This window comes from Ochotona curzoniae, unplaced genomic scaffold (genome assembly GCF_017591425.1).
Source record: "Ochotona curzoniae isolate NIBS_2020 unplaced genomic scaffold, NIBS_Ocur_1.0 scaffold_4701, whole genome shotgun sequence".
Lineage (NCBI taxonomy): Eukaryota > Metazoa > Chordata > Mammalia > Lagomorpha > Ochotonidae > Ochotona > Ochotona curzoniae.
In genome coordinates this window covers 50,517,549-50,527,555 of record NW_024467122.1, presented here as the reverse complement: position 1 = coordinate 50,527,555, position 10,007 = coordinate 50,517,549, and the positions used below count along the sequence as shown (strand labels likewise).

The 10,007-nt window shown below is 46.5% G+C and overlaps 1 protein-coding gene across 5 annotated transcripts in view; it reads left to right on the top strand.

The window, feature by feature from the left end:
- Window positions 1–372: 372 nt before the first annotated feature.
- ZNF106 (zinc finger protein 106) overlaps window positions 373–10,007 on the top strand; it is a 51,778-nt gene continuing 42,143 nt past the window's right edge. For 4 of the 5 annotated variants that reach the window (XM_040969979.1, XM_040969977.1, XM_040969980.1 and 1 more), the window contains exon 1: window positions 396–511. The gene's annotated coding sequence lies outside the window, so the exon portion shown is untranslated. Of the gene's footprint in view, window positions 512–10,007 lie in introns of all 5 variants that reach the window. The other variant, XM_040969976.1, reaches the window with a different exon arrangement.

Below are 10,007 nucleotides of genomic sequence, written 5' to 3'. Positions count from 1 at the left end.
TCCCCAAAGCTTGTGCACTTTGCCATTAGACTTCAGCTAGGTTTTGCCAGGATGCAATGGTTTGGAAATTTACCTTGCAAAGGGATCACTGCCTAAGGTGGGGGACCCAGGCAGAAACGAGGCGCCAAGACAGAGGCCCGGAAAGCACAAACAGGGTGAAACAGGCACGGGACAGGCTAGACCACCGGACGCTGCACAGCCGCGGGGCTCCAAGCATGCTGCCCTGCCTTTCTCCCGTAAGCCTCTTACCCTGTGTCCGTTGTTCACGCCCTCGTGTTTAAATAAAGCTAGGTTATTGAGAGAGGCGGATTGAAAAGTAGGGAAAAAAAAAAAAAAAGAAGTGCGGCTGCGCGCCTGCGCGCTGGCGGCGGCGGCGGCGGCAGTGCCCGGCGGGGAGCGGGTCCGGAGCTGGTCGCCGGACCCAGAACTGGGGGGGTCTGTTCGGGGCGTGAGGGAGCTCCCTCGCCGGGCCGTTGGCGGCTTGATGGAGTAAGAGGGGTCGTCTGTGGATGTGAGTATCGGAGGACTGGCCTGCGTTGTGCGTTTGGGAGCCCGAGGGTCCCGATGGTCTGTTCGTGCGCCGAGCTGTAGGGCTGCGGGGTTGTGGGACGGCGGCCGGCTCTGCGCTCCCGCCGGCCCGGCCGACCCCTCTGCTCGAGCCGCACGGGCTTCCGGGCTTCCCGACAGCCAGTGCTCTGGCTTCGGGGTGCAGATTTCTCGCCGAGGCGTTCCGACTGTGTCCTTGGCCCCCAGAAAGAGACGTGACTCCGAAGCCCTTAACCTCCAGGGAAGGCCGCTGACCTTCGGCCCCGGGAATCCACAGACCCTGGTGCATGAAAGCCGGGGGGCTCCTCCTGGGCCTCCCCTGCCTTACAGTCACTCTTTCCGTCGGTTGGTTTCCCTTCCTTAGACGTGTTGATAATAGCAACTTATGGAGTGTTTACTATGTGTCCATTTAATATTGAATACTAGTCTTGGTGTTTTGTTATGGCGGGGAGATGCTTCCGCTGCCCCTCCCCCATCTATTCAGTGTAATTAGCTAAGATTAAGCCATCTTGGAAAGTTTGAGATTTCCACGTCCCGTAGCAATTTAGGACCGCCGTCCTAGTCAAGGAAGTTCTCTTTGCAAGTGCGTCTTCTATCCACCATAATGGTCTAATAGTGAGTTGTTTTTATAAACCACTAATGACTTTTGAGTGCTTACTGAGATTGGGATACTGCTTCACATCCCATGGGAAATCGTAAAAAAACAAAACAAAATTCTTTGAGCCCTGGTACCCACTTGGTGGTGGAGTGGAAGAGAATATTTAGATTCACCTAGGCATTATTTAGCATATGCTACACGTGTGTCCATCGCACTCAGGTGTCACCTAAACTGAGATAATTGTGATGGAAGACGATCTTTGAGCAGCAGAGTCAGATGGGGTTGCTGAGGTTCTGAAGGTGGTTTGTTGAAGGTAATGTAGCCATTGTAAGTGGCGAAATTGTCTGATATGATGCGGAAGCTCGTGTTTTTACTGTTACGGTGGTTTACATGTTCCAACTACTTGTGCTGGGAAATCATACTGTTACAGTTTATAAACTCGGGAAAATGGTAGGAGCTTTTAATTAACGACACTTACTAGAGGTTTTGTTGGAAGAGAATTTAAAAATTAGAAAATGGTCTGGGAGGCCCGGTAGGATGGCCTAGCAGCTAAAGTCCTCACCCTGAGCGTGCCGGGATCCCATATGGGCGCCCGTTCTCCAGCTCTCTGCTTGTGGCCTGGGAAAGCAGTAGAGGACGGCCCAAAGCCTTGGGACCCTGCACCCGTGTGGGAGACCTGGAGGAGGTTCCTGGCTCCTGGCTTCAGATCAGCACAGTATGGCCACTGTGGCCACTTGGGGCGTGAATCATCAGACGGAGGATCTTCCTCTCTGTCTCCCCTCCTCTCTGTATATCTGACTTTCCAATAAAAACAAAATAAATCCTTTTAAAAATGGTCTGGGAAGGAGGTTGAGGACGGAAGGAATCTGATCTGACTAGCTCAGAACCGGTTGCTTTGTTGAACAGGAAGATAATTAAAAGCTGTGCATGGGGATTGTTGTACCTCTAGGAGAGCACACATGAAGTGAAGGCTGCTGTATCGAGGAAGCAAGGATGCTGGAGAACTTGGTTCTGGGAAGTATTTCGATTGTGTGTGTTGTAGTTGGAGTATCTTAATGGGAGGTTACCAGTGAGCGAGTGAATTAGGGTGTGTGATTTTGATTCTGAAAGAGACTGTCAAATAAAGACAGTTCCCCATTCATCAGGAGACGGCTGGTTAAAAAATGTGTATGTTTATAATGAGCTCACTAATGTACTAATACTGGGTATGCAAAGCAGACTGTTTTCTAATCATTATGGTCTTAAGAAAAAAATATGTACTGCATATACAGACTAGCATTAGAAATAGAATAATGGTTGCCAGTGACTGGGTTTAAAAGAAATTGGGTCTAAAAAAATGGGTGTAGTTTTGTTTTAAAGATTATAATTTGTTATTGACTAAACTTGTAGCAATCACTAGAGCTTTGATGAGAAGTCAATCAAGGGCCTCCCAGGTCCCTTTTCCCCCCAGAGGCAGTTTTTATTGGGCACTTTCTTAGATATCCAGTTAGAGATACTATATATTGATGTTTCTCACCAGGGTAAATCTTGACTTTAACAGATGCAAGCATTTTAATAGTATAATAAGGGTGGGAAATATTGGCCTGCTGGCCCTATAAGGCATGTGAAATTATTTGGGCTAGCAAGTTTGGACTTGAAATTCAGCAAATCTATGCAATGCTGATTTTTTTTTTTTAAAGATTTATTTAATTTTTATTGCAAAGGTGATATACAGAGAGGAGGGGAGACAGAAAGGAAGATCTTCCCTCTGATGGTTCACTCCCCAAGTGGTCACAACAGCTGGACCTGAGTCAATCCGAAGCTAGCAGCCAGGAGCTCTTCTGGGTATCCCGCGTGGGTGCAGGGTCCCAAGGCTTTGGGCCGTCTTCAACTGCTTTCCTAGGCCACAAGCAGGGAGCTGGATGGGAAGCGGGGCCACCAGGATTAGAGCTGGTGTCTGTATGGGATCCTGGGCATGCAAGGCGAGGACTTTAACCACTACACCATCGCGCCAGACCCTCAATGCTGATTTTTTTTAAAAAAGATTTATTTTATTTTTATAGGAAAGTCAGATATACAGAGAGGAGGAGAGACAGAGAGGAAGATCTTCTGTTCTATGATTCACACCCCAAGTGACCGCAATGGCCGGTGCTTGCGCCGATCTGAAGCCAGAAATCAGAAACCTTCTCCTCCAGGTCTTCCTCACGGGTGCAGGTTCCCAAGGCTTTGGGTCATCCTTGACTGCTTTCCCAGGCCACAAGCAGGGAGTTGAATGGGAAGCGGGACTGCTGAGATTAGAACTCGCGCCCATATGGGATCCTGGTGTGTTCAAGGCAAGGACTTGAGCCACTGGGTCACACACTGGGCCCAAGATTTATTTTTGTTGGAAAGTCATATCTACAGAGCGAAGGGGAGACAGAAAGATCCTCTGTCCACTGGCTCACTACCCAAGTGGCTCAGCTGCTGGAGCTGAAGCCGAGAGTCAGGAATGTCCCCCAGGTCCCTCATGCAGATGCAGGGTCCCAAGGCTCTGGGCCATCCCTGACAGCTTTCCCAAGCCATAAGCAGGGAGCTAATGGCGAAGTGGAGCAGCTGGGACATGAACTGGCACCCACATGGGATCCCAGCACAGGCAAATTGAGGACTCTAGCCACTAGGCTACTGTGCCGCTGGGCCCATAAGGCTGACTTTTAAGTTAATAATCTAGTATGGCCTACAAATGATGTTACAAATACCCAAATGGCCTTTGGCGGAAACATGGTTTCCTCCTTTTGTATAATTACGATAATGCTGTTGAACATTGTACTCGACTTTTTGTTACTTGTTTCTATTCTAGACATCTGTGCTAATTTGTTCTACAAATAATGGATGCCTAGTCTAGATGACTTTGCCAAGTAACAAAAATAAAATGATGGATAAGAAGACATTCGTACCAGTCATTATGGAGTGTATATTCTGCTGGGACAGGCTGTCATCAAACTATCATACTAATCATTAAGTACGTTTAAGATTTAGTAGGTGCCTTCTTTAAATGGATTTACTAATTTATTCCTCACAGTAGTGCAATAATGTGGTATTTGATCTGTGTGGAAACTGAGGCACAGAAATTAAACCACCTGCTCAGAATTAGAGTGTGCTGTGTGGCAATTTGGTTACCCTAATGCAGTGATTTACATTTAGTTTAGGTTCATCATCCAAAGAGGTGCAGAATTTATTTATTTGTTTATTTATTTATTTTGGATTGTTTTCAAAATGTTTAGAAGGATAGCTTGGCAATGGATTAGATATGTGGGATATTGGATATCCTGCTGTATAAAGGACTTCGTAGAGTGAAAAAGTTGTTCAGCTTCTTATCACTTTTCTGTTTTTAGAAAGTTAGTTTTTAGAGGGCTGGCATTGTGGTGTGGCAGGTTAAGCTGCCACTTGGGACTGTTGTCCTGTATTGGAATGCTGGCTTGAGTCCCAGCAGCTGCCTTGATTCTGATCCAACCTCATGCCAGTGTGCCTGGGGAAGCAGTTGCAGGAGATGGCCAGAACACGAGCCCCTGCTGTTCACATGGCAGGACTGGATGGAATTCCTGGTTCCTGGCTTAAGTCTGGCACAGCTCTGGCTGTTGTGGGTGTTTGGGTAGCAACCAGGTAGATGGAGGATCTTTCGTTTTCTGTCACTCTGTCTCTCAAGCAAATCATGTTTTTAAAATATTAATTTTAAGCTGAAAAATTACATATATTGTGTACAGCATAATACCTTAAAATATTTGCTTATTGTAGAGTAGCTAGATGGAACTAATTAACCTATGCATTACCTTACATCTCACTTTTTATGGTGAGAATGTTTAAATTTTGCAAAGCTTTCTAACTTCCCCCAGGATATTCATGTTGATGAAAAATTTGTTTATAATTATCTGAGCCTAGATTCAAAGCTGTTTTACATATACTGTGTTTTTTGCATGAAACCTAGTTTTGTTATAAATCAAGATATTATGGGGGTTGACTGTGGCACCGCAGGCTAATCCACTCTCTGCAATGTTGACATCCTCTATGGATGCTAGTTTGTTGTCCCGTCTGCTCTACTTTCGATCCAGCTCTCTGCTAATGTGCCTGGAAACAGTGCAAAATGGGTCCATGCACCCACTTAGGAGACCTGAATGAAGCTCTTTGCTTCTTGCTTTGGTCTGGCCCAGCTCCAGTTCTTGCAACCATTTGCAGAGTGAACCTGCAGATGGAAGATCTTTCTTTGTTTCTCTGCCTTTCAACTAAATAAATGCAAAGTAAATCTTGGGGCTAGTGTTGTGGCAAAACGCGCTAAGCATCAGCCTGTGATACCAGCATCCTGTATAGTGTCAGTTTATGTTCTAGCTGCTCTGCTTGCTTTTTAAGAAAAATATATTAATATATATTTAAAGGTTTATTTTTTTTTATTGGAAAGTCAGATATTACAGAGAGCAGAAGAGACAGAGAGGAAGATCTTCTGTCTGTTGATTCATTCCCCAAATGACCTCAATGGCCAATGCTGAGCCAATCCAAAGCCAGGAGACAGGAGCTTCCTCCAGGTCTGCCATGTGGTGCAGGGTCCCAAGGCTTTGGGCCATCCTTGACTGCTTTCTTAGGCCACTAGCAAGGAGCTGGGTGGGAAGCTGGATCTCCAGGATATGAACCGGTGCCCATATGGGTTCCTGGCACATGCAGGATGAGGATTTTAGTGGCTAGGCTACCATGCTGGGCCCCTCACTTTTTTGTTTTAATATTTACTTATTGGATGATTTACAGAGAGAAGAAGAGACACAGAAAGATCTGCTGGTTTACTCCCAAATGGCCACAGTGGCTGGAGATGAATCAGTCTGAAGCCAGAGCCAGGAACTTTTGGGTCCCCCTTGTGGGGGAAGGCTCTCCCATGTGGGGGAAGGGTCTCAGGGCCTTGGGCCATCCTCTGCTGCCTTTCCAGACCATTAACAGGATCAGAAATGGAGGTGCCCATATGGGGTAGTGGTGCTGCAGGTTGGCCCTTAGGTGCTACACCACAGTGCCAACCCCCATCAGTCTGCTTTCATAGTCATGCCTTTTATAGACTTACATCTTCTTCCAAGCATTAACCAGGACTGACCCTGCTTAGCTTCTCAGATCAGATGCGATTGGGCATGTTGACAGTGGTATGGCCATGGACAGACTTAGTTTTTTGGTTTTTTTTTTTAAGATTTATTTTTATTATTTTCCCATTGGAAAGGCAGATAGACAGAGAGGAAGATCTTCCGTCCGATGATTCACTCCCCAAGTGAGCGCAACGGCCAGAGCTATGCCGATCTGAAGCCAGGAGCCTCTTCCGGGTCTCCCATGTGGGTGCAGGGTCCCAAAGCCTTGGGCCGTACTCGACTGCTTTCCCGGGCCACAGGCAGGGAGCTGGATGGGAAGCGGGGCTGCCGGGATTAGAACCGGTGCCCATATGGGATCCTGGGAGTGCAAGGCGAGGACCTTAACCACTTGCGCCACCGCGCCGGGCCCAACAGACTTAGTTTTGTCAAAGCATTTGTTGAGGTCCATGCTACGTAATGATAAAATTATTTCCCTATTTTGTGTTATTAACACATTATTTTGATACTTATTTTGGTAGTATTTTTTGGTTCTTATATTGGTAGTATTTTTAAAATTTTTACTCATTTGAAAGAGAAAAAGAGGGTGATAGAGACCTTTCATTTGCGTTTTGATTCTCCAAATGCCTGCAACAGCCAAGGATAGGCCAGGATAAAGCCAGGAACTTCATCTGGCTCTTCCATATGGGTGAAAGGATTCAAGTACTTGAGCCATCTCTCCCACTTGTATACACTGCTATCTGGATTGCTGACTGCTCTGCTTCAAATTTGGCTTGCTGCTAATTTCCAGGAAAGTACTTGGATTCCTGCAACTGGTTAGGGACACCTGGCTGGAGCTCATGGCTCCTGATTGGCCCAGTGCAGCTCTGGTTGTTGTAGCCCTCCAGGAGAGCAACCTAGTTGCAATAAAGATCTCCTATACAGATAAAGCTCTTTTAATGTATAGACAGATGGCTTAAATTAATGCACTGGAGAATTATGCCATGCAAACAGTGCAAAAAGGGTGGAATGGCTCCATTTGTATCATATAAAGTAGACTTCAAGATAAAGAATATTGCTAAAGGGTTCATTTCCCAATGATAAAAGGATCGATTCAGGGCACAGCGCGGTGGCACAAGTGGTTAAAGTCTTCGCCTTGCACGCCCGGGATCCCATATGGGCGCCAGTTCTATCCTGCCAGCCCCGCTTCCCATCCAGCTCCCTGCCTGTGGCCCGGGAAAGCAGTCAAGGACGGCCCAAGGCTTTGGGACCCTGTACCCGCATGGGAGACCCAGAAGAGGCTCCTGGCTTCGGATCGGCATAGCTCTGGCTGTTGCACTCACTTGGAGAGTGAATCATCGGACAGAAGATCTTTCTCTTTGTCTCTCCTCTCTGTCTATCCGCCTTTCCAATAAAAAAATGATAATAATAAAAATAAATCTTTAAAAAAAAGGATCGATTCATCAGGAAGACATAATAGTTACAAATTTTGATGTCTGACGTGTGTGTATTAGGACTAAGCTGGAATTGGAGTAGACTCCAACCCAGGCACTGTGACATGGGGTGTGGGCATCCCAGCTGGGTTCCTAACTGCTGTGCCCAGTGCTCACCCTTCTTGAACACATTTTGGCTTAGTATGTTTTTTGTAATGTGTGATTATTGGTTTTTACAAAGATAGACTGGAGCTTTGTGTAAACTCCAACATTCTCTCCCTCTTTTTAAAGATTTGTTTTTAACCTGAAAGGCAGATTTTCAGAGAAAAGGAGGGACAGAAAAATCTTCCATTTGTTGATTCACTCCCCAGTTGGCCACAAACGGCCAGAGCTGAGCCAATCTGATACCCAGAGCCAGGAGCTTCCTCTGGATCTCCCATGTGGGTGTAGGGTCCCAAGGCTTTGGGCCGTCCTCCATGACTTTCCTAGACAAAGCAGAAGTTGGATGGGAAGCAGGGCTGTTGGGATTAGAAGCAATGCCCATATGGGATCCCAGTGTGTATGAAGCAAGGACTAGCCGCTAGGCTACCGTGCCAGCTCCTTTCTTATCTTTTTTTTTTTTAAGGATTTATTTATTTTTATTACAAAGTCAGATATACAGAGAGGAGGAGAGACAGAGGAAGATGTTCTGTCCGATGATTCACTCCCCAAGTGACCACAATGGCTGGTACTGCGCGTATCCGAAGCTGGGAACCAGGAACCTCTTCTGGGTCTCCCACGCGGGTGCAGGGTCCCAAGGCTTTGGGCCGTCCTCGACTGCTCTCCCAGGCCACGAGCAGGGAGCTGGACTGGAAGTGGAGCTGCCGGGATTAGAACCGGTGCCCATATGGGATCCCGGGCATGCTCTGGGTGAGGGCTTTAGCTTGCTAGGCCACGTCACTGGGCCCCTTTATTTTCTAATGCTTCTATTGGTTAGGGTCGCTATTACTCCAGCCTCTTTCCAGGTTATCTTTCTCTGTAGGGCATACTACTTGGCCAGGTTCTGTAACTGAGTAAATAATTGGAACCTGATGCTTGTTCATTCTGAGCTGTTCTACCACATTTTCTTGTCTCAGGAGGCTGGGTTTCTGTTATATCAGGAATGCCCTTTCCTGAGTCACATCCTGAACTTCCTGTTTGCTTGTGGTCCTGTGCTGGCTATAGGGTGGTTGGTAATTGTCTTGCTGTGGAGTGGATGGTACACACAATCTTGCTGGAGATTACGGGGGGGGGGGGCAAATTTTCGTGAGTAAAATGCCTATAAATTTACCTTCAAAGATGCTAGATTCTGGAAACCCTTAGTCACTTGCCTTTGGAGGGAGGAATCTGCCGTTGTAGTAGTAGCAGGTGCGGGAACACGGTGTGATGGCCTAGTGGCTAAATCCTCATCTTGCATGCGCCAGGTTCCGATATGCACGTGGGTTCTTGTCCTCGCTCCTCCACTTGCCATTCAGCTCCCTGCTTATGGCCTGTGAAAATAGCAGAGGATGTCCTAAACCCTTGGCACCCTGAACCCATGTGAGAGCCCTGGAGGAAGCTTCTGGCTCCTGGGTTCTGATCAGCTCAGTGTTGGCCATTGTGGCCACTTGCAGAGTGAAGCAACAGATGAAAGATCTTTTTCTCCGTCTCTCCTCTCTATAAATAAGCTTTTCAATAAAAAACAAAAGAAAAAAAAAGCAGCAACAGCAGGTATGGGAGCTAACCAAGAATAAGCCTTTGAAGTTCTGGGTTTGAGCTAATCTCAGAACTACTTCCTAACGCTTTGGTCAAGTTTTCCCTTAGCTAGGAGTCTTGACGTTTCATGATCAGGCTGACTCCAGCAAGTGAAGGCCTCCCACAACTGTAGGTCTTCTTTTTGTTTCTCAGCCTGTCTGCAGCGTAAGGGCACAGACAGCACCTGTCAGAACCCTGTCTCCCTGTTGTCCTGTCCTGCTCACCAGAAAAATTTAAATTTTCTGTCGCCTTTTAAGATGGAGGCATATACAGTGGAATTCAAACCCAGGTAACACTCCCCGACATCTCCTCCCCCAGCCTCCAACAACCTCCACCAGACCAATAATTAGCCTTTGTTTTTCAGTGTTTGACACTCTGCATTGGTCAAAGTTTAAATTTTGTATGAACCCCTGAGATACTGAATTGAGATATAATATGCAAAGTGACAGATCCTTTCCTTAGAGTAAGGTTAGGGGAATCACATATAGTTACTTACCATTAACTAGCCTGTTTTTACTTATTTTGTAGGTCTTAACAGTAGAGTGTGATAGTGTGGTAGTGTTTCAGGTACAATTCTGTGACACCAAAAGGTATTTTTAAGCCTTTAGTTGCATAATAAATGTTTGGAAAATA